This window comes from Mus caroli, chromosome 16, assembly GCF_900094665.2.
Source record: "Mus caroli chromosome 16, CAROLI_EIJ_v1.1, whole genome shotgun sequence".
In the NCBI taxonomy this organism is placed as follows: Eukaryota; Metazoa; Chordata; class Mammalia; order Rodentia; family Muridae; genus Mus; species Mus caroli.
This window is the reverse complement of record NC_034585.1, coordinates 73,384,535-73,410,193: the sequence shown is the minus strand read 5'-3', so window position 1 is coordinate 73,410,193 and position 25,659 is coordinate 73,384,535. Positions and strand designations below refer to the sequence as shown.

Below are 25,659 nucleotides of genomic sequence, written 5' to 3'. Positions count from 1 at the left end.
AGTGGGTTCTCATAGTTCTGCTTGCAGAGCTGCACAAAAGCAGCCATCACTGTGCAGCGCACAGATCAAAAACAGGCACACAAAGGGTAGTAAAAGACAGGGTACCTCTGTCTTTGAAACGTGTATGCTGGCACAGAATGACCTGTGACTTTAAATGTGCTTGCCCTTCCCTGGGGGCTAACATTCAGACTGTGGGGAATAGATCTCAAGATCAGTGTCCTGGAAACGAAAGGTCACTGTGACCAAATGTGAGGATCTGAGCACAGACTGCTGTCGGGAGCAGGGAAACGCCCCGGCCTTGAGTGTGGGGCAGGAATGCCCATGTGAGAGGTCAGACGAGTCATCAAATCCTTTTCCCTCAGGTAGCGAGAAAGCAGGGAATGATTGACTGAGGAAAGTGCTGGCTTAAAATTGTTTTATTATAAATTTTGGCACAATGATTTGGTTTTTAAAATGGGCTCACTATGTAATCTCGTCGCTCGTGTGAGGAGACACCATGGCTATGATAACTTACGGAAGAACGCATTTAGTTGGATGCTTGCTTATAGTTCCGAAGGGTGAGTCTATGTCTGTCATGACTGTGGAAGGCATAAGGCATGGTGTAGGAGCAGTAGCTGAGAGCCTACATCTGATCTGAAAGGTAGAAACTGGAGAGAAATGGGAAGGGGAGAAAGGTGGGGAGAGGGGGAGAGGGAGAGGGAGCGAGATTGATTTGGGCTTGTCATGGGCTTTTTAAACCTCAAAGCCCACCTGTCAGTGACACACCTTCTTCAACAAGGCCACACCTCTCAATTCTTCCCAACTGGGAATCGGGCATTCAAATATATGATCCTATGGGAACCCTTCAAACATTCTCATTCAAGCCACCACAACAGTATTGTGATTTTTGCCACAGTGAGAATGGCTTGCTACAAATAATGTCATTTGCCGTGGATTAAGTCTCTATGTTTTTAATGATCTAAAGACCAGTGTGAGTAGTCTAAGGTGTGAATCACCAGTGAGGACACCCAGTTATTTATCCTCTTTTGCTCCCTCCCCCACCCATGGAAAGGGAGAATATCACAAGATAATGATGTGATTATCTGTGCGATTTTTCAACCATCCTAGCTTGGCCTTCGTTAATCAGTTCTTTCATGTCAGCATTTTTTAAAAGTTTGATTTACTAAAAATATCCGGTCAATTCTTCTCTTTCCAAAGTGAATATCATAGCAAAGGTTGGGCAGGAAGTTGATGGGGCCAAATCCAAATATCAGCGTCAGGGGGCACATGGAAGGCATGAACAACAGGAAGCGCCTCCTGCTAATGCACAGATCATTCTGTGCTGTGCCATCTTCCGTAGCTCTCTCCAGACCCATCATAATCCATGGCTCCATAAATCTGTCCACAACACGCCTAACAAGAGTGTAACTCAGAAGGGAATCATGGAAACTACGTAAGCTATAAGCTGAGCTTTACAAATAACACAGGTGGCCATTGTGTTAAAGGTTTACACTGACCTCCACTTCTGTTTTGGCCCTGCAGACGTAATGCATGTTTTTTTTTTTTTTTTTTCTTTTAACTCTTTTATAGAACTTACTGTTACCTTCACTATAGAGAAATTGCAAGGGAGTGCTTTCAGCGTTCTCTCTAATGGTTTAAAACCATCCTTGTTATGCAAACAACAAGTGCATAGGTTAAAGTGGACCAGATCAAGTTGATGGCGGGAAATATTTCTTAACTGTCCCCGGAATGACTTTGAAAGAGTAAGAAGCTGGATCCCCCAAGGAGCAAATGCGCAGGTCTGGGGAAGCACCGAGTTCTAGTACGTTTCCTTCAGCAGCTTACCCTAACCCTGGGATCCTTAAGAGAAACATGCGTGCGATACAGGAAAGTACAAAATGAAAGTGAGACATGCCAGCTACTGTTATTAAAAAAATAGCTCAGCAGCCATCTCCCCAGCTCCAGTGTTGGCCTTTCTCAGTCTACTTTATTTCACTTAATACGCTTTCTAGTTACATTCATTTCCTGCAAATCGCACACTTTCATTTTTATATATGATGGGGTAAAATTCAATTGTGTATGTACCACAAGTCTTTGCCCATTTACGCTCTGATGGGCAGGTAGACTGGATCCTTCTATCATGGATCTCAAATTTAGCCATGGTATACTGGCTTAGAGTCCCTTGGCTATATGGCCAGAGTAGGGTAGCCGGGTTATATCTTTTTTCCTCACATTTTGGTATTAGTAAAATTTTTTGGAGATTTTTCTATACTGGTTTCCATACTGGTTGTACCAGGTCACATGCCCATCAACCGTGAGTAATAAAACTTCTGTTTAATGTCTAATGAGATCTTTGCAGCTTAGCTGGAATAAATGAAAATACTTCTGGGAAACAGTTTAGCGCTCCTACAGCATGTGTTAACTTTGTTATTTACATTAGTGTTGCGAATGCATTGTCCTACCTTTAATGCTTGTCTTCTTCTCTGTATTAAAATTCACATAGCCAAAAATAAATAGATAAATAAATACAATTTACATAGCAACTTAGTACCAGCTTTCCAACTGAAAAGAGTCAATGCGTATCACCAAGTCTTTTTGAATGCTTTAAAAAAAAAAAAATTGACGTTTATCTTAATTGGCTGGTTACTTTAACAAGTTCAGTGGTCTTGTGAATGGATCTTGCTGTGCCTAACGTTTTACACCTAAGAAAATATCTCCTTTTTATTTTTGAATAACATCTCCTCTGACTGTATTATTCCTGGGTCACGATATATATTATCTTTGGATCATATTCTATTTCCCTTTTGGAGGATTGTTTTATTTATCTGTCATGGTGAAACAAATTACTGGAAATATCAACCACTTAATGTAACAAGCCTTTATTGTTGTACACAGTTCTAAGGATCAGGAATCCGGGAGTGGCTCCGCTTCATGGTCTTGTTAAGGGTTTTTTTCTTACATTGCATTCCAGCTGCAGGCAAGGGCTGTAGTCATGCCATAGTTCACAGGACCACAGAATCCTCTGCAAGGTACTCACTCATTGTGAGCAGAAGGCACTGTTGCTAGCTTACTTCCATGGGATGATCCAAGAACAGTTGAAGATGACAAACTGCACAGGACCTGGGATCCTCCTGCTTCAATCTCTGGGGTATCAGAACATATCTGTTTGCCACCGAGACTGGCTTCTAATTACATTAATTTCCATAATTTTCTCTCTGATTTGATTATGATTATTTCCGTCTTAGTTACCATTGGAGTGCTGTGGAGAGACACCATGACCAAGGCAATTTACAAAAGAAAGCATTTGTGCTGGCTAGATGTATGTCAACTTGACACAAACTATAGTCATCTTAGAGGAGGAAAGGTCTCCATTAAGATGAGGCTGCAGGTCGGCCTGTAGAGCATTTTCTTAATTAGTGATCGATGGGAGGGGCCAGCTCATTGTGGGTGGTGCCGCCCCTAGGCTGCTCCTGGGTTCTATAAGAAAGCAGGCCAAGCAAGCCAGTAAGCAGCCCCCCTCTGTAGCCTCTACATCAACTCCAGACTCCAGGGTCCTTCCCTGGGTGAGTTCCTACCCTCATTTTTTTTTTTTTTTTTTTTGATGATGAACAGCTTTTTGGAACTGTGAGTTAAATAGACCCTTTCCTCCCCAAGTTGCTTTGGTCATGGTGTTTCATTGCAGCAATAGTAAACCTGACCAAGACAGCATTTAATTAGGGGTTTATATACCGTTTCAGAGGGTGGATCCATGACCATCATGGCCAGGAGTGTGGCAGCAGGCAGGCAGGCATAGTGCTGGAGCAGTAGATAAGTGCTTATATCCTAATCCACGAGTTGGAGGCTGAGAAAGCCAGAGACTGGACCTGGCATGGGCTTTTGAACCCCAGTGAAACAACTCCTCGAACAAGATTATACCTTTAATAGGTCCTGAAATGGTTCCAGCAATTAGTGACTAGGGACTAAGCATTAAAATATATTAGCCTATGGGGGCCATTTAAACCACCACAATCTCTTTCAGCTTTTTAAAGCTGTTTTCAGTTTTCATGTGTGTGTGTGTGTGTGTGTGTGTATACCATATGTAGTCAGAGGGCAACTTATGGGAGTTGGTTCTCTCCTTCACCATGTATGGTTCAGAGATCAAACTCAGGTCATCAGGCTTGGTAGTAAGAACCTTTACCCACTGTAGTGGCTAGTCCTGGTTGTCAACTTGACTATATTGGGAATGAACTACAATCCAGAATTGGAAGGCTCACCTGTGATGCTAATCTGGAGGCTGGGAGACACAAGTGTCTGACCTGGATCTTGGCATTGAGGCATAGTGGCTATGAATTCCAGAAGATTAAGATAGGGAGATCTCTGGGTTCAAGGTCATCTGGGATTAAAGGTGTAGTGTCACACACCTTTAATCTGGGCTACACCTTCTGCTGGAGACCTACATAAGGACATTGGAAGAAGGAAGATTTACACTCTTTCTCTCCTTTGCCTGCTTGCCTTGTGGGACTGAGCTACTGCTAGATCCTTGGACTTCCATTCACAGCTGCTGCTGACCATTGTTGGGAGTTGGACTGCAGACTGTAAGTCATCAACAAATTCTTTTACTATATAGAGACAACCCATAAGTTCTGTGACTCTAGAGAACCCTGACTAATACACCCACTGAACCAGCTTACCGTAAGCTTATAAAACAGCAAAAACAAAGAAACAAACAAACACAAACAAGTGCTTATTATGTCATTGTCCTCCTGCCTCAGTCCCATTGTCCCCCACCCCCACCCCACCCTGTGTCTGTTTCCTATGTGCTGGGATTATAGGTGTGGGCCACTGTGTTCTATTTTATTTTGTCCAAGTCATGGCCCTTATATAGTCTAGGAAGATTACGTCTGAAAATCCCAGTTGAGATGATGCACAGTATCACTAAATAATTATTTCCATGTTTCCATTCTCCACGGTTTGAGACCACACAAAGAAGTATTTCCTTTGCCTGGAAAGGTGTCGCACACCCGCAATCCCTGCAGAAAGGTAGAAGTGTTAGGAGTTCAAGGCTATTCTTGGTTCCAGATTGAATTGAGGGCCATCGTGGATTACATGAGACCTGGTCTATGAATGAATGAATAAATAAATAGAAGTAGTTTTATTTCCCTCTACCCTTATGAACATGATCAAGCATATATACACACACATACACATATACACCCCTTTCACTATAAGTATCTTTGTTCACATACATATATTGTATAATGCACATATGTTAATAGAATCCGTCCCTTCCTAGGAAGAATTCATGAACTTTTTTATTTTTGTTTTTTTTTTTTTGTTTTTTTTTTTTCCAAGACAGGGTTTCTCTGTATATAGCCCCAGCTGTCCTGGAACTCACTCTGTAGACCAGGCTGGCCTCGAACTCAGAAATCTGCCTGCCTCTGCCTCCCAAGTACTGGGATTACAGGCGTGTGCCACTACCCGCCCGGCTTTCATGAACTTTTAAAAATAGGTCAGCAATGACATTTAAAGCACTATATTTTGAAAGACCTGCTTTACTTTGCCTTTGAGACTAAGAATCTCACATTTTAGTGATTTGACAGGTTTGAGGCCCTCCTTATCAATGTATAAAATTTCCTTAAAGCTATGATGTTTGTTTGTTTCTTTCTTTGTCTGACACCGTCCCACTATGTAGCCCAGGCTAGCTTTAGATAGGCAGTTCTCCTGCCTCCGCCAACGAAGTGTTTAGATTACAGCCTCTGACACCATGTCTAGGTTTTGGATTCATTTTAATTGATACTTGGAAGCAAAGAGTATTATTTTGACTGACAGAATTATTTAGTCAATAGGGTGGGTAAAATATACTGGTTTGTTCATGTGTGGGCCTCTGCGGAATACTTCTTCCAGCATAGCAGTGTCTGCTATTCATTTTCTTTTTTCTGGGTTGTAGGTCATAAAGCTAGAGGCTGCTGGGCGTGGTGGCCTTTAATCCTAGCACTTGGGAGGCAGAGGCAGGCAGATTTCTGAGTTCGAGGCCAGCCTGGTCTACAAAGTGAGTTCCAGGACAGCCAGCACTACAGAGAGAAATCCTGTCTCAACACCCCCTCCAAAAACAAAAAGCTAGAGGCCAACAACTCTAGATTAAAACATGGAATAGTGACTTATTGCATGGACTGCTCAAAATGGTACGATTTCCAATACTAACAAAATCTCTAATTTGCTTAGTTCATAAGCAAATTATCTTAACCACAAAATTAGCATGTATCATTTATCCAATTATAACCACTGCCCTGCCCTCTGAGATTAAAATTCTTATGTGATTTATATGTGAGACTGTCAAGATCAGGAGTAATATATCGAGAGAAAGGCAAGGTTGGAATTTGAACCTCTGCCATCTGACTTCATCATCGATCAGATAAGAAACTTTGCCCTTTGCATCAGAGGCTAGCTACAGAATAGCATGGGTGCATGCTCAGGGGGAGGGGGGCGGGAGGAGGAGTGCTTTCAGCCAGAGTGACCTCAGGTTTATTACTTTGCAGATTGGAAGTGACTAATCATATCTGATAACAATTACAGTCAGGTGGGTAGAAAAGAAAATGGCCTGGCTTCAAGAATGAGACCACGAAGTTCATGGACAAATTTTGTTAGCCTTTCCAAGATTGGTTTTGAAAACAAAACAAAACAAATTTTAAAAAGCATATAAGAAGAATAGAATAGAATAGAAGGAGCAGATCTGTGAAAATGCAAATTTCTAGTTTGGGGCATAGTTGTATTTTAGATCTATGTGATGGTTGGTGTTAATTGCACCTTGAATCACCCAGGAAACAGGTCTCTCAGGCAGGTTGTGGGAGGTTATCTTGGTTAGTTAATTGCTGTGGGAAGACTCACCTTACTTGTGGGCGAGACCATCCCCTAGGCCAGAGATGGGGATATATAAAATAGAGAAGGCATGCTGAGCCTCAGCAGGCATGCATTGCTTTCTGCTCTCTGCTTGGGATGTAAGGGGAGTGGCATTTTCAAGCCCCCCCCCCCCCACTGTTCAGACTTCCCTGCCATGCTTGACTATATTCTTGAACTGTGAGCCTTTTCTTTCTCTGACCGTGCTTTGGTCAGAGTATTTTATCACAGCAACAGGAAGTGAAACTAAGACATCTTGGCTTCCCTAATGTAAATATGTACACACTAGCAGTTCCACACTCACAGGAAACCCATGGCACTGAAATGATACATGACCACGAAGGCATAAACTCTCAGCAGTGGCTCCCACAAGTCCTTGGAAAACCTGTACCTACCAGTCAGATCAATAGCTCTCTATTTGCTTTTTTTGATGCTTGGTTTTTGAAACTCACCAGGCGTTATCCTAGTCTCTGCCAAATAGCTTCATACCATGCTGGGAAGCCCCTGGTACAGGGCTATTAAACTAAAAATTACAGGAGACCTTTGTTTTGACCAAAACTACACTGGGGCTGGGGAGATAACTGGGTTGGTAAAGTGCTTGACCCACTGTGAAGACCCAAGTTTAAGCCCCCGAGCTGAGCTGCTAAGCTCAACCATTACAAAAGCATGAAGTAAGTCTTAAAAATATTTCAACCCCCAAACTTTGCCAGTTGTATGTTTACCTGCCCCTTGATTCATAGGCAAAACAATGAATGATTTTCTTTCCTAAATTCACATTATTAAAAGGCTTTTACCTTGTTGTTGGTACTCGAGGAAAAACCCTCAGATAGCCTATTGCTAGAGCATAGCCTTTGTATGGGAGAAAGATGAATAAAGTCCCTCATAGTTGTGGTTCATTGGACAGATGTTGACATGCTCAACTGGAATAGAAATTTGATTTTCTTGACCAGGAGTTTTCCCTTAATGGGTTTTTATCACTACAATACCATGACCATTCCTACCGTCCACGTCCAGAACTAATTTCATCTTCTCAAACTGGACATCTATGTCTGAGAGACTAGGAGTTTGACTGACTAAAGAGGTAGACAGATAGGGAGAGAGGCATGGCTAGGTAACAGAGGGGGCAGATTTCCAAGATGGCCAAATTCTCCGCTCTCCCGACTTGAGACAAGAGCTTAAGACAAAGGTCTTGTTGACTTTTGTCTACCTGCTGATGGTCTGGCTCATTAGGGTCAAAGTAGAATCAGGATAAGTTACAGTACAGTTCTGGACCTATCAACCATTCTATTTTAATTCAAACAGGCCAACCCTAAATTTAAGGAGGGAAACGCTCAGAAACTTCAACCCCTACACCCAAGCCTTGGAGAAGAGACAGGATTTTTCAAATTTCCAAGCGTCCCCACCCCCACTTCTAATTCTCAGAGGCTCTCTTTCTCTGTATGCCTGGGCATGTATGTGTTTCCTTGTCTCCCCCCCCCCCCCAAAAAAAAATTTACACACACACACACACACACACACACACACACCTAGTTTTAGATACTTGATCCCCCCCCCCCCCAATAAAGACTTTTCTTCAACTGCTGATTCTGCCTGCAGTGTTTGATATTTCTCTGCTGTTACCTGATGCTTCAGATTCCCCTGCCTTTGGATTCTGTAACTGGCAGAGAGCACATCTGATCAAGACCCCTAGAGTGTATTATACCCATTTGGTGGTATGCCCTATGTTTCCCTCTCCCCCAGTTCTTTACCAGTCTCTTCTCTAAATGCAGATATCTCTCAATCATCTCTGTGATAGAAGGTATTTTTAATGAGAATGGAAGCAGATGCTGTTTCTATCACTGGTGTCAGATGGTGTCTTTCTGTTTCATGATCCTTAGAATACATCGCCTGGGCCAGGGTGTCTGACTGCAACCCCATGGAATTTTGTTGCTTTAAGCAATCTGTCCAAGATTTGGTAACTGACCTTAAGCCTTGCTCAACTTCTGACTCCTTTTAAGCCTCAGGTTTTCGTCCTATGCTTCCAGCTGTTCTAACACCTCCTGCCTGTCAGTACCGACTCTCCATGCATGGGGGCTTCCGGCTTATCTATACTTCGAAGACTGAACTAGGTAATATTAAAGGTATTTGTGCTCTACGTTGCTACTCTGTGCTCAAGAAAAGCAAATACTATTTATGATGTTGTAGGCAAGATACAGAAGGTAGAAGGTGGTTAGAAAGGAAACAAAACGGCTCCCAGCAGTGCTATTTCTTATACCATGATATAAGCATGTATGCGGAAAACACTGTTGAGTTTGAAAGTTCAACAAGTGGTCAACAAAGAGTTAACCACAAGTCAAAGCAGATCAGGAGTTTGGAAACATAAGAATGTAGCAGAGATTATCTGTAAATCAGTACAAAGATTTCATATCCTGTCCCTAATCCTGGAAATATTGGAGATCACATAGGGGCCTTTGGATAGGGCTACTTTGTCTTCACATGCACTGGTTTTGACTTTCACCCCAAGGCAGCTTCAGCACGGTGAAGGCCGGGGCTTGCTATTTGATAGGACTATTTGCATTTCAAAGCTAATCAGCACTGAATAATGGGCTGGTAAGAGAGGAGTAAGAAGGTTATTGTGTGGGTTTTATTATTGTGTAAACTTGGGAATACAAGCTGAGCGGGCTCTGGGAGCTCACTTGAATTCCAGCAGATAAGAAAGTGGCTTATGTAAAAGGGCTTTTAATGAGCGAGTTACTCATTACTTCCCCCGCAGTGAGAGAGCCTGGCACCAATCACGTGACTGCCGGGCTTCACAAGGAAGTAAAAACAAAAAGTGAAGAGAAAACTATTACTCATACTCCAGTCTGAAGGTAAAAAACAAACAACAACAAAAAAACATGCCTTACATCTCTGGCCTTCATCCACCTGTAGCTTTTGAAAAGCTTTTCTAGTTTGAGTTAAGGGACGTCGGCGTTTAGTTCGCCAGCTCAGATTTAACAATTACAGCTCTAGTCAGTCGCGTCTAGCGAGAGCGACTCAGCCAGGGAAGGAGGAAGATATTGATCCTGCCTTCCATCCCACAGAGTTGATTTGATTAGTCTGGGGTGTGCCCTGGTAAACACTATTTTCTGTTAGTTCCCTCTTGGCTTGCTCTATTCCCTCTTGGCTTGGGACCAGGTAGGTGGCTCAGTGGGTTAAAGGCTCTTGCCTACAAGCCGGAGGGCTGGAGCTCCACGGGCTCATGTGTGGAAGGAGAGAACCGACTCTAGCTAGCTATTCTCCAACTTCCACACACACCCCTGACTGTGAGCAACACACACACACACACACACACACACACACACACACGCAAGATTCTACTTCACAAGTTGGCCTCTGGAAAGGCCTGATGGATGCCGCTATTGTCTGTGGTGCACTCTCCAGTTTTGTCTTGTTTTGAGACAAGGGCTCACTGGGTGGGTTAGGCTTGCTTAGAACTTGCTCTATAGTCTAAGCTGACTTCAAACTCGCGATGATCCTGATGATCCTGTAGCCACCTTTCCAAGTACTGAAATGACAGGCATATGTTGCCACTCCAGGCACGTCCTAAAGTTTAAGTGAACACATCTATTGTTTTTTAATAGAGCACATGTGAAAAATCTGTGTCTATAAACTTAAATAATGTAAATATCAACATAATGTATATGCAGAAATACGCAGAAAAATATGCAACGGTTAAAGATATGAATAGTAAGAAGTGCTTTCTACACCCCTGAGCGTGCTTTGTTTACATCTTAGAAACCACTGTTGTGCACATAGAAGGTATTAGCTCCCTGGCATAGAAGGCTAGTTTCTATTCTGACACAGTCCCTCCTTCTCTTATATTTCCCTACCTATCTTAGGTTATCGTTGTTGTTTTGTGTGTGTTTGTGTGCATGCATGCATGTGTGTGTGTGCACAAGTATGTGTGGAGGCCACAGGACAACCTGGGTGTTCTTCACTGCTTACCTTACTTTTGGAATTAAGATCCCTTTCTAGATCGGAACTTGCTTAAGTGTAGCCTAGGCTAGCCTGCCAGTGAGCAAGGGATCTAGCTTTCCCCACCTTTGCAACACTGGGATTCAAGCTCATGCCACCATATGTACATTGGTTTTTGTTTTTGTTTTTTTAATGGGCTCTAGACATATGAAGAACTGAAGTCTTTATTCTTGCAAGGAGCACTTCACTGATTGATTGAGCTCTCCACAGCCCTCTTGTTGTTGAGTCAACTTCCATGTCTATAGTAGGCAGTTTGCGGTCACTAGTGTGAACTACCTGACATGTGGTATCTATGAAATAAAGAGATGTTTATTTAGCTCACAGTTTTGGAAGTTCAAGTTCAAGACGGGTAAGCCTGGTACTGGATGTATGAGGTCACTGGGAGACAACAATGGTTGAGCACCATGACGGAATGAACAGTGACTTCTCAAGCCATCATAGGAAGAGAGAGATTGTGTGCCTTCATCTCTATCAAGGGCACACCCCCAATAACCCAAGGACCTCTCATGAGCTTGTTAGACAACATCTCTTGAAGGTTCTACCAGCTTTCAATAGTTCGGCGGTGGCAAGCGATACTCTATGAAATGGGCCTTTGAGGGGAAACACCCCCAAATCTAAGCTATACCAAAATACCACTTGTCTGTATTGCTGTTGTCTTTGATGTTGTTTTGTCAGTGCTTTATTCCCAACTAGTCTAAGTACATATTCTGGAGTACTCTCAGATGGGAGCTTGTTTATAAACTGGCTTCTCAAAGGATGACGGGCAAAGGACAGGACAGAGGCAACACAATTAAACAAAGTTCTCAGCCAGACTCACAGGTGCTAAGTCTGGGCTACAGTGATGGTTTGTATATGCTCGGCCCAGGGAGTGGCACTATTAGAAGGTGTGGCCTTGTTGCAGTAGGTGTAGCCTTGTTGGAGTAGGTGTGTCACTGTGGATATGGGCATTAAGAGCCTCATCCTAGCTTCCTGGAAGCCAGTCTTCTAGCAGCCTTCAAATGAAGATAAAGAACTCTCAGCTCCTCCTGCACCATGCCTGCCTGCCTGCCATGCTACCATGTTCCTACCTTAGTGGTAATGGGCTGAACCTCTGGACCTGTAAGCCAACCCCAATTAAATGTTGTCCTTATTAGAGTTGCCTTGGTCATGGTGTCTGTTCACAACAGTAAAACCCTAAGATAGCTACCCCTTCAGAACTGCCCAATTTGGGAGCAAATGGATTATACTGCATCTTCCCATCCATCTATTAAACAGTCTTCAAATAGGGGCTCTTCTTGGGTAATCTGCTTCTGTTTTTAGGCAGATCCTGGAAAGCCATCACCTCCTCTGGCCAGCTATTGTGGGGATAAATGCCCGAATCTCAAGCAGGGACCTGGGTGCTCATCACTATTTGTCATGGTCAACTAGCTCACTCAAAGATATCGTTCTTTCTGATTCTATGAGTATTTCCTTCTAGTTTTTGCTTCATTTTTCTCCCAAGTTTCTATCTATATTTCACTTATATGATTTAAGTACAAAAGACAGGAATAGTTAGGACAGTATAATGACTTTTCTGTTTTACCCAATTTAAAATTTTAGTCTTTATTTTGAAGTCATTTTGTTCCTAATAATGTTAAATATTAATTTTTCTCCAGCATTAGGAAAATGTAATAATAAATTAGTGGACATTTTTCTTAGCAACTTATTAGTAGGACAGTTTTTACAATAATAGATTTCAAATAAACTTGTGGCTTCTTAACGCTCTCACCCATTATGTTGAAAAATTACTATGAACTTCTTTGGGGGCACAAGTGATCCTTGCTCTGAAGAAACTGAAAAGCATTGAGTTGATGGAACACTAAATAATGAAAAAATTCTAATAGCTGCTTTTCTGTTTTGTTTTCAGTGGTGGTGGTGCGTGCATGCGTGCGTGCGTGTGTGTGTGTGTGTGTGTGTGTGTGTGTGTGTGTGTACAGGAGAAGATATGTGGTGTGTGTGGAACAGAGATCACCTTTTGTCATTCCTCAGATAACAACCCCCTCTTTTTGAGACAGGGTTTCTCACTGGCTTGAACCTTACCTCCTAGGTGAGTTAGGCTGGCTGGCCCTTAGGCCCAGGGATTCCCCTTTGTTTCGGCCTCCCCTGTGCTGGGATTACAAGAATATGCTACCAACACTTGACAGAAAAAAAAATATATATGTGTGTATAATATACATACAGACAGATATACATACATACAGACATGCAAACATACACACATGCATGCATGCATACAAACATACATGCATGCATACATGCATGCTGAGTGGATACATTTCATAGTTAGAGAAGAAAAGGGAAGGAACCATCTGGTGGCCAAGCTCGAGAGAAGTAACAGGTGATGGAATAGAAGAGAGGCTGGAAGGTCAGAGAGGGTGACCGGGGGAAGTGAAACTCCTCTGACACGAACAGGGGCCAAGAAGGCGAGCAAGGGGATGAGCAGCAGGTTTCTTTCCAGCGGGAGTTTTACAGACCTCGTAAATACGCGTTAGACTGTGTCGTGCAGAAAACAGAGCATACAGGAGCCTGTAAGGAAAGGATAAGGAAACATGACTCTAAGAACATCGCCTCCTAAGATTTAAGTCTGAATCTCTTAAACTTCAAACTCTTTCCCCCATAACCTCTCTATTTTCTCATTGCTCTGACATGCACACTGGGCTGCTAATTTCCAAGATACAATCCATCTTCTCACAGTACTGTTTAATCCATGGTTATAGCGTTGGTTACTTTGCCTCTTGACCAGGTTCTTTGATTTCTCTTAGTCTGTGTGCATATTGAGAATGGACAGAGCCTTGGTGGTCTTTGCTCCACCCCCTGTCAGGGGCTCAAAGACAGTAGCATCCAGGGATGGTTACTTAAAATGGTGATTTCTATATTAAGAATTGTGAATGCCATTTTCCTCCCACAAATTGACCACATACATTACAAGAAGGTGCAACACAAAAAGCTGCTTAATAGCTGCCTCAGGCACGTTTAAATACACCTCTCTGCTTGAAGAATCTGTCTTACTCGACCTGCAGCTTGTTTCTGATCCAACAGACAGAAGTAATTCTGTCACATGCTAGGAGTGGTTGACAAGGTGGAAGTTTATGGCAAGTCACTTACTAGGAAAACACATTTTATTACCAGGCGAGTACAACTTTTTAGAAATGATAATGTATAGACACTCGTGAGGAGACTTTTCTAGCTCTCCTGGTTTTATTGTATTAAAGAAAAACAATTTCTATTATCATTGCTTCATTGAAAAATAAAAAAAAACAGAAGGAACAGTCATAATGATCAAACTTGACTTTTTTTGTGTTACAAAGTTTATAGTGTTTCAGCTGTGCCCTGTGCAGTTGGACTTTAGCACTTGGATAGATAAGAGCTATCAAGTTTTATAAGACAGAAACTTTACGCAAAGGCATTTTTTATTGCTTAGGTCATAGTTGGTTTTGACTCTCTACCTGCTCTGTGCTTATGGCTAGGTTTACATTAGGGGGAGGAAGTCTCTGGACACGTTCTCCCAGAATGCTCCTAGGTGGAGGCCAAGAAAAACATGAGCTCGGACTCTTAACCACTGAATGAGTCATAGGTATGGAGGAACAACAAAGGTACCAGGGTCGTCTTGTTTTGAAAACTATCTCTTCTAATCACTCCTGGGAGAGCCAGGGAGAGAAGAAGTCTGCGACACAAATGACTTCTCACTCCTTTGGTAAATAAACAACCTTGGGGATTCCCTGGGCCTCATTCTTCAGCAAATAAGACCAGGTACTGTACTGAGGTCAGTGTCTTACCAGCTGGGGAGCACCGTGGCCTTGTCTAGCAGAGAAGGTATTTATTCAAGTGAGGAACATAGCTCAGTGGTAGCGTCCTTGTCTACTGTGTGAAAACACTAGATTTAGGACCTGCCAGACAATTAAATAAGTAGTAAACATAAATTAATTAGAAATAAAGGTATTTATTCGATTGAAGAAAAGAATGAATGAATGAATGAATGAATGAAAAGGCACACCAAATGTAGCCAAAGCAGAAGAGTTTGACAAAAGTTAGTTTTGAAATCTGGAGCTTATTATAATATTAGTGTGAAAAGTATGACGGAGGCAGAAACTTGATAGCACAGGTTGAGCCAAGGCAGGGACTTAAGGTTCATGTCCCAGGAAAACCAGGCAGGAAACTCTTACAGATAGAATGGCTTGCCTGCTGTGCTGCCTGGTAGGGGTTCCACTGCCAGGTCTAGGATTCATATCAAGTTGGACTATTATTTCTGACGGACAACAATTAATATATGTCAAAATATGGAGTAGGTCACAGCAGTTCCTAACCTGTGGCTTGCAACCGTCAGAAAACACCTATTTCCGATGGTCCTAGGAAGTCCTAACCATACATTTAGTGTCATTGCTACTTCATAACTGTAATTTTTCTACAGAGAGAGATATCCCAGTTCCTAAGACCTTTGGAAATATGTGTTCTCTAGTGGTCACAACCCATAGGAGGACTCTGAATGTTTCTAACACAAAGAAATAATAGAGTCATAGTTATGCAAATTTACTCTGCTCTGAATAGTATACATTCTATGTATTTAAATGTCACATGATACTTTGTGAACATGCACAATTAGTCTGTGTTGATTAAAAGTTCAAGTATTTTTTTTTTAGGAGAAGAAAATCATTTCTAAATATTAGTGCCATCCTCTCTGACACATGGTGTTTTCCACTATTGTCCTAATCCCAGGCCCAGGAGCTGTTTTGTAGTTTGAGTGATATGTGTTAGTACATCCTACTAGCTATTTTTAAGGCATGTGAGAGAGCTGTTCAGTAAAGGTTTGCTTGCCAGCAACTGGGGCTTCCAGCCAGACTCTGGAGTGCTACAGAAATGTAGACAGCCTAGTCTGCAGGCTTTCAGACTGGACCAGACAGGATGCAGATGTAAGCCCCCTGGCTTGACTTGAGTAGCAATTTAGCATAGGTGTTGATTTAGGAAGATCTAAAAGATGTACAATTAATGCCAAGGCAAATGAGAGGTGAGCGGAAGATGGCAGATTATGGGTAGCGCTTCCTTATCATTACACATTTGAACACTGAGCTGCTAAGATGGTAGCTAAAAATAAAATGTAGTGGTGTATTTGTACACCAGTAGCTTTTGTCCCTTGGCTGGGTTTCTAACCTTACTCCACAAAGTTAATTTTCTGAGGAAAAAAAAAATTCATGTTAAGCTGCAAAGTTGGGGTAAGGCTCATTTTCCAGCTTATGAGTAGAGGAGTCCTGAAACTGGAGAATTGTTTGTTTATTTATACAGTTGGTTCCTGGCCCCATGGGTTCAGTATGTATGTATTTTTTTTTAGGATAATATAGATATAAAATCCTGCTATTCTGTCAACGCACGTTCAAAACCCAGAACTAGAAGAAAAAATCCCTGTGATCCCTCTTATCTTTATATGGGATTCAGTGTCTGGAGACCCAGGCTCTAAGCTAGTCTGTACATTCCAGCTATGAAGACGAATCAGAGACACTTGGGCCCTCACCGATTATTTATTTACTTTAATTAAGACACAATTATAATAAACTTGGTTATCAGGTTTATCTAGCCCAGAGGAGGCCAGCGGAGCCCAGCGCTGCACACACGTTTTCTTGGCATTAACAGTTGCACAAGAGATTTTTCCTATTCATTATTTATTGCTTAGAGCAGGCGCAGGTACTGCATAAGGTTAATGTCCGAGTGCATGATGGTCCTACAAAGACCAGAAGGACTGTGAACGGTAGGTATATAAACCACAAGAGCTCTCTGGAAGTTAGCCGTGGTGAGAGGGACCTAGAATTAGAGTTCCCTGTTGCTACAATGAATCACTTTTCGCTTTCCATTAGGACGCTATCACAAGTGACACTTGTGTTTGTCGGTGCAGATGTTTACACTGGGTCTAAAATAGAACTGGAGCCTCAAGATCTGAGCTTCGTGATGCATAGGTTTCAGTACTAGCATGTGAGGCTGAGTAGGTTAAAGCACTTGCTGCTAAGCTTCACGACCTGAGTTTAACCCCCCAGGGGCCACACGGTGAAGAGGGGAAACAAGTCCCCAAATTGTCATCTAACTCCACACACAGACCAGGACAGCCTCCCTCAAACATACACACATAAAATAATCAAATGCTAAAAAGGTTTTACAAATAAGATAGAATATACAATAATTAATTTTTTTTGTGGCATCTTAACATTTCTGTGTGTAGGGTGCTGACGTGTCTGCAGGTGCATGTGCGTGCACACACGTGTGCTTGAACCTAATGAGCCATCTTGCCAGTTTCATATTATAGTACTGAAGCATGAGCTGCATGCATGTGCGCATGCACACGTACACACGCGCACACACACACACATATGTGGAGGTCAGAGGTCAGAGGTCAAACTCGTGTCATTCTTGTGGACATCAACTGTCTACTTTGAGACGGTCTCTCTTACTGTCCTGAAACTCACCATTAGGCTAGAGCGACTAGCCACTGAGCCCCAGCCATCCTCCGGCCTCATTCACCCAGTTCTAGGATTATAGGTGGTTGCTACTATGTCTGGCATTTTTATGTGGGTTCTAGAATCAAACTTAGGTTCTCATGCTTGCCCAGCAGGCATCTTACAGACTAAGCTACTTCCATAGTCCTGATTTCTACCAACATCTGATTTCAAACCATGAAACTTTGCACAAAAACTGTTTATAGGTAATTTATACATTTCATACTATTAGGTCTCTGTAATAATTACTTTCTTAATTGCTGTGATATCATTGACAAAAAGAAACTTGAGGAACCATGGTTTGATTTGGGGGTCCTAGTTTGAAGGTACAGTTCACCAATGTAGGAAGGGCACGACAGAAGGAACACAAAGAAAAAGCTGGTCACATTTTGTCCACAGTCAGAGGAGGAGGAAGAGGAGGAGAAGGGCAAGGACAGACAGCAACAGGGAGAGAGAGATACATGTGCTCAGCTCATGTCCTCTTTTCTCTATAGTCTAGGACCCTCTGGAATGGTGTCAACTACATTTAGAATGGGTTTTCCTGCTGTAAGGAACTCAATCTTGGAACTCCCTCCTAGACAGGCCAGAGATTTATTTCCATGATGATTCTAAACCCTATGGAACTGACGATCAGTGTTAACTCTCACAATGCCCTTCATCCAAATCACCAAAACATCTATGAAGGAGCCGAGATGGATTCTTTCTTAGATTATTTGTATTTGTCTCATGAAGGAGCAGTTGGCTTATATATGGAAGTTATTTGGAAAGGAAGGTGAAAACTTACATGAGCCATATGTAACTTCATTCCTAACAGTCTTGCGATAGGTTGCACGTTCATCTTCCAACCCTCACATTTCAAATTCCTGTGTTGAAGTACTCACTGTCCCCAGTGTACATTACTAACTAGGAGGTTAGACATTAGATGGTGATTAGATCTTGAAAGCAGACTCTCTTGTGAATGTACTAGTGTTCTACAAGGCTCAGAGAAGTACCATGTTATTATATGGTGTGTACCTATCCCCTCTGAACTGAAACATCACTTTGTGGAGGGAGGAGGAAGGCTCAGGAAGCAAAGGAGAGTCCCAAGGCTCATTAGGCCCTTCCCTGAGATTTTAAAAGCAGCACAGTTGCTAAGCAGAGAGGACTCAGCAGAGCTGCCTGCAAGTGAGTCAGGGATGTCTGGGGATGTAGCTTTTGTGAGTCATCACCATGTACCAGTGGGCCTTTTAGTGATGCCGCTACCTTGGTACCCATGCTACAGAGCCTCAGTAAATTCACTAGCTCCCCAGACTTGACGAGAGTAGAGTCATTTCTTCATTCTGTCTGGGACGTCAGAGGAAGAGTTACAGGAGACCTTATCTCTTTACACTATGTGGATCCAGAGGACTGAATCAGGTCCTCGGGGTGGGTAGTAGGTGTACATGCCTGCTGTAGTAGGTGTGCATGCCTACTGAGCCATTTTGCTAGTCCAGAAAGACTTATTATTTGTGTCTTATTTCCCTACTGTTGATATCTGGATCTCAGCATGAATGTTATTTCAGAACATACAATAAGAAGCAGAAGGCTTCTGTCTCTATTATTATCTCCAGATTATAGTCATATTTGGTTTTATTTTAGAATAATTTTGTTGGTGGCACTGGTGGGTTTGATGCAGGGCCTCAGACATGGTAAGCCTGTGCTCTACACCACTGCTACCTGCAGCCTCACAGACATGTTTGAAAAGAATTTTCTTGTGTGTGTGTACGTACAAAGAGGAGACTAAGAAAACTATTTCCAAGTTAATCTGAGGTGCAAAGTTGTTTTGTTTGTTACCTGATGATGCTCACAAACTGAGACACATGGGCTGTATTTGCAAAGGCTAATCAAAACGCTAAAACATGGGGGTGGGGAATGTAAAAGGATTACGAGATGACATTAAATTTCATGTAATAATGCAAGATGACTCCTCCATGGGACAGTACACATGATTCTCAATTAACAATGGCGCAATTTACAGTTTTCAACTTGACTCTGGTTTGTAAGAGCTATGCATTCAGTAGGAATTACATTTTGAACTTCGAGTTTTGATCTTTCCCCAGGTTAACCAGATATAGGACTCCTCTGTCTTGCTACGATGGACAGCCACAGGGATTCACATGAATAAAAGAAGCAACAGTGGGTGCCAGGCTGTTTGGTAAGTCAGGAGTAGTAAACCCATTTATGATGTGTCCCACATATTATCAATTTATGCAGAACGAAACTTATATTGCAAGTTGCAAATTATGTTTTTCCTTCTTTCCCTTAAAAAAAAAGTTAGAGGTTAAAACCCAGGCAGGTTTTAACTTCATAGACTTTTTAAAACAGAGCAATAAGGAAAGATGCCAGCCTGGTCTTCAGTGTGAGTTCCAGGACAGCCAGGGCTATACAGAGAAACCCTGTCACTAAAAACCAAATTAGATTAAACCAACCAACAAACAAGCAAAAACTTTCTGGGAATAGATTTGGCAGGAAGAAAAGATGAGAAGATTTAAAGCTGTCACTGAGAAGCAAAACAACAGATTTGCCCCTCCCCTTTTCCTTTCTGCCAGTAAACAGTAATTGACACTATGGTGACCTTCCTCACTGTCATTTTGTAAACATTCTAAGTGTGCAAAATAAATCCGAGGAAAAAAACCTGATCTTTCGCACCAGTGCAATTTTATTCTTTATACCTTCGGAGCTGGGAGCCTCCTCTTCATAATCTGTTTCTCAGGGGGAAAGGCTTGTGGTGTGGTGAACACACAACACAGCCTAAGACTCATGCCAAGAGGAAGGGAAGCACAGATCTTGTTGACAGACACCTCAGCCATTCCTGATGCAGGAATGGATGTCAGATGCAGATACAGGAACAGGTACCCAGTCAGCACCATCTGTGTTTACTCCGCCTTGCCATTTCTGTCTCAGGTGCCCCCATTGCTTCCTGCCCTACCTTCAGTGGATGCTTCTTTTCTCTCACATTTGTTTCCTTCATGCCCACTTAAATGACCTTCCATCCCTCGAAGCTTTTGCTTGCTTTACTTTCATTTTATCTGCTCTTACCCATCTGGTCATCTGAGTAAACCAGTTCTCCTAGCCCCTTCAGCTTTTCTAGTGTGAATCAAAATGGACCCTTGGGCTTCGTAGGATATATGAAATGTCTTCACCTTGTAGACATAATTTGTTCTTAGTAGTCTTATTTGATAGGATAACTCCATTGCCTGCCCAGTGTTTCTTCATGGCCATTCAAGGGATCATATCTCTCACAGTTAACTTCATTGGCAAATGGCGGGGGTGGGGGCTAGAGCAGCTGTACTTATCTGGGTGCATGGCAAAAGTATCCAAGGAACTTTAGAAAATGATCATTTTTTTGGCTGAATTAGAGAATTAAGTGAGATGCCCTTCATGTAAGGTGTTTCAATTGAGAATAATCTCATGCCTAAAAGGGAAAAAATATCCAAAGGAACAGAGAGGGGAGTCTGAAGGAGAGATGGCAGGGAAGATGTACTGTCAAGAGAGCTGGAAGCTCAATACGGGTGGCAAGGATGGAGAAGTTAATGGCGACATATATTGTGAAAGCTCACATCTGAACTTTGCTTATATAAGTATCTTCCTCCCTAGACATTAATAGGATTTCTTAACTACTATTCATTTATAAGATCTTATTAGTCAACTATTTTCAAGAATTTATCCTACAGGAAAGAAATTGACTTGCAACACCCTTGTAGCAGTTCTCTAGTTTGGTGAAACTTTTATTGACATAATATAATTTCCAGAATTCTTATTCGGGGTCCAGAGAGATGGATAAGAGCATTTGTTGCTCTTGCAGAGGACCTTGGTTTGGTGTCTAACATCCATGTGGTGGCTCACATCCATCAGTAACTCCATTCTAGGAGATCCAATACCTTCTACTGCCCTCCTCTAGTACCACACAGGTGCATGATACATATACATACTTGTAGGCAAAGTACTCATATATGTAAAGATTAAAAAAGCATAAGTGGAAAAATATTATTTATCTTTTTGTACCCAATTCTATCACTATACTAGAGTTTGATTTTGATTTTTTTTTCTTTCTGGCAGTGTTGTGGATTGAACGGAGAGCCTTGCACAGGTTAGTCTAATAATTGAGAGCTACATTTCCTGCCTTTAAACTTTTACTTATCTCAAATAATAATTCCTTATTTCCTATTTTAGTGATCATTTGACTGTTTTGCTTTCCTTTATAGACATCTTATAAGTAGAACAACTTGTTCTTTCTCTCTCTCACACACATACACAGACACACATACACAGACACACACACACAGACACACACACACAGACACACACACAGACACACACACAGACACACACACAGACACACACACAGACACACACACAGACACACACACAGACACAGACACACAGACACACAGACACAGACACACAGACACAGACACACAGACACAGACACACAGACACAGACACACAGACACAGACACACAGACACAGACAGACACACACAGACAGACACACACAGACAGACACACACACAGACATACACACACACAGACATACACACACACAGACATACACACATAGACATACACACAGACATACACACACAGACACACAGACACACATAGACACACACACACAGACACACACACAGACATAAACACACACAGACACACACAGAGAGACATACACACACACGGACACACACAGAGAGACATACACACACACAGACACACACAGACACACAAAGACACGCATACACACACACTATTCACTCTGTACTGAAGGACTGTCAATCATGGGGCATGATGCTATCTACTTTGACCATATCTCTGTTATTCCCTGTCTCCATCTTTCTTTCTCTTCATCCTCTTCTGCTGCTTCTATTAGAAAAAAATAAGTATAACATTTTGCAATTCATTATACTCGTACTGATTTCTAGCCCCCTTATAACTTTTAATTTGCAATACTTGTTTTATTTTTATTTTAAGTCAAAGCATTTCAAATGATTTTGCATTAATTTCTGTTTTAATAATGTTGACTGCCCAGGCTATAGAAATATAAATAACTATGAAGGCACAGAACATATCTGGACCAATAAAATATTAAAAACAATGTAAAGGGGTTTGTCTTGATAATGGTTATAACTAGTTAAAATGTTGACTCATTTTAAGTGCCAGATAGGCCGGCATATGGCAGCTTATATCTGTAATCCTGACTGTATGGAGGTAAGCAGAATTGTGAGTTTGTAACTTATAGACCAGTCTGGTGGAATTCCTGGTGCATGTCTACACATGTTTTAATATCTTTTTGTTTTCTTTTTACAGAAATGTGCTGTTTTGTTATACATTTATTACAAAGAGTCTCACTAAAAGAAAATATCTCAAAAAGGATGCCAAGCTAAGAACCTCCACCTGGAGAACTGGGGGAAGGCAGGGCAATGTAAGTTTTCTGCTTGCCCAAGACCTGTGGAAGATATAAACAGAATCAGCCTAAAAATGGCTGATATTACCCAAGCCTGAAAAGGGCTCAGAGAACACCAAGTCACCCCTGCTAGAAAGCTTAATCAGAGCATCTTAACAGAGCTCCTAAGCAGGCTTGGCAGTTCAGGATTTTGTCTTCTGGTTGTTTTCTTTTCCACTTAGAATATCAACGTCAACATACAGCACCCTCTGGCCATACTTTAGCAGTTCCAGGATGGCCAAGACGATCTCGATCTCATTGATGTAACAGAAACCTGATATGTCAGACTTCTTTACATGATGCAGCCCCCCCAGCCTGCCTCGCAGTGATGTCCCTCTGATGTTTATCAAGTTTCACAGCACTTTCCAAGGAGCCGCCAATAGACAACTGACAACTCAGACAGGCCATTGATTACCAGACAGTCCTCACCAACGCTGAATCTCTGCATTGCTGTATTCAGACACGTTATCTGGGCGAATAGAGCACAAGAATTTAATGTAGTCATCACTGTGGGACTTGGTCATCTCCTCAGCGTTGGCTCTGTGAGGACGATAGATTTCCAGTTTTTGGTAGAGATGTAGTTGAGCGGCAAATCGAGAGTCATGTGGATTTGGTGAGGCTTCATTGGGTGGCCCTGTCCATAAAATAGTTTCCAACATCCCTGTTAACAGACATTCCTCTTGCCCTGAGTCTGTGCCATCTTTCTCACCACCCAGTGCTCCTGCCAGTCTGATGTTTTAATATATTTAGATGGTGATGCTTTAAATGGCCTTTGACAAATTCTATACTAATTTCTATTTAAGACAAGGAAAGAAAACAAATATGGATAAGGAACATAAAATAATGAATGGACTGGAAACAGAAGTAAACTTATTCAACAATAAAACTGTATATGTGTGTTTATGTGTGTGTCTGTATAGAGCACAAATATCAGCATGCTTTTAATTGAATTTTGAGGAATTTCTTCAACGAAAGATAAAAGAATTTTTATTACCAACGCAAGTATAATGATCTGAGTTCAGAAGTAGTGAAAAATGTAATGAGACCCAGTAAAGAAATACTAATTATAAATATGTGTGAAGGGAAACTCAACTTCAGGGGTTTGCTCTATGAGGGATTTCAGTCAACAACAGAGAAAACACTATCACCTGATATCTAAGTTGTTATTTGTGAGAGTTTACTCTGATGTCTGCAGCATGAGGACTGCTTTCCTACACAGTTCTCAGAATATATCCTTATCATTAGTGAATCATGGTCTATCTGTTAGCAATTCCTCTAGGAATTGCTTCGCCCAACAGTTACCAAGCTACATCTTGCATCTCCACCCACCAGCTATGAGCCAGGAGCCAAGCATATAAGAACAGCACTGGTTTTTCCCTCCCTCTCCCCAACTCCCCTCTCTCCTCCTCTCCCTTCCACTTCTTCCTCTCCTCCCCCTCTTCCTCCTCCTTTTACTCCCCACTCCTCCCCTTCTTCCCCCTCCCCCCCTTTTCTCCCCCTCTCCCTCCTGAGTACTGAAATAAGAGCCAGGCATGTTGGTGCATACCTATACTCCTAGAATTTGAAAGCAGGCAGGAGGATAAAGGCCATTCTTGGCTACCGGAACTGAAACTGTTCATATTGTAGAGGGAAATAATAAAATTAATAATAATAAAGCAATAAAAAACAATCCAAAGTTGCAGTGAGGAAAAGTGCCTGGAAGCGGAACTGACTATAGAAGTGCAGAAGTCAGCCGAAGAGAATTAGAACTCTCTAGAAGGGATCTAACCTAGGCCAATCTGAAGATCTGCTCTGACATTCAGAATCTTGCCAGACTGCCAGTGTTGGCGTGATATGTTGGAAGGTGTGCTCCAAAAAAGTTAATTTGATTTCTGAAAGCAGACGGGGGGGGGGGGGGGGGGGGGGGCGGGTGTTCCGGTAACTGGAGGTCCTTTCCTTTGGCTGGGGACCCAGCCTATGATGGGGCGGAGACAGGAGCTGTGTTATTTTCAAGCGCTCCCGCTCCAGTGCCAGGTAAAGCTGAATGAGAACAGACATGCCCACGAAGGGATTTTCCTGAGGTGTGTTTTGTAAAACCTCCTTTCCACCTTCCCCGTGAAAACCCCAGCAATGTTTATATTCTCACCAAGGTTTTGCGTGGGAGGATTCTGGAAAGCATCAAAGGCAAGCTGCGTCGGTAGATCCTGGCCCTGACAGACGAGGAACAGACACAAAGCCAGCTATATGACTCTGTCCTTCTCCTTTAAGGCAGTTTGAAATATGAGTCATCTTGGAAAAGTCCTTGCCCTACTTTTGACCACAGTTCTAGTGACCTGCACAAATGACAGGCCTCCCAATTCCTGTAGAGGCGAATCTAAAAGGAAAAGGCAAAGACGATTCCAGAACTGAAGACGACAAGCCAGGAAGCATAAAGGAAATATCCAACTATTTTAGCAGAGTAACAAACACTAAAGAGTGAAATCGTTTAAATGGTCACTTCACAGCCTGATAACAGCACCTTTCATCCATTTATAAATACCCGATGACGGCAAAAGTGTGAGAAAATGACTTCTTTTATTTGATATTGGGCAGTAACTGTACTGCTAGGAGAGGCAAGGCAGAGTTTTATTTATTTAAAAGTCCAAGGAAGCATTACCATTGCTCAAAAATAAAATAAAATAAAATAAAAAATCACAATTCTGGGAGTTGACTCTAAAAGTAATCAGTTACTGATCTAAGAAATGTCCGGGGAAGAGTGTTTATTGTAGAATTGCTTAGGGGGATAATGGCTGGGAAGAGGTCAGTGTCAAACGTGAGGTGGTGGCGAGAGGATTTATGGTCTAAGCATATTAAAAAGTGCGGTGCGTTGTCAGGGATGTGG

At 42.1% G+C, this 25,659-nt stretch overlaps 1 long non-coding RNA gene across 3 annotated transcripts; it reads left to right on the top strand.

The window, feature by feature from the left end:
- Positions 1-357: 357 nt before the first annotated feature.
- Positions 358-23,685, top strand: LOC110311889. 3 transcript variants are annotated; one of them, XR_002380007.1, is made up of 5 exons: positions 8,881-8,960; positions 19,421-19,515; positions 21,420-21,450; positions 22,664-22,778; positions 22,982-23,685. It is a non-coding gene; the product is annotated as an uncharacterized LOC110311889 (long non-coding RNA). The 3 variants fall into 3 exon arrangements; XR_003835145.1 differs by lacking the exon at positions 8,881-8,960 and adding an exon at positions 358-557 and having other exon boundaries at positions 22,664-23,674; XR_002380006.2 differs by having other exon boundaries at positions 22,664-23,674.
- Positions 23,686-25,659: the final 1,974 nt, after the last annotated feature.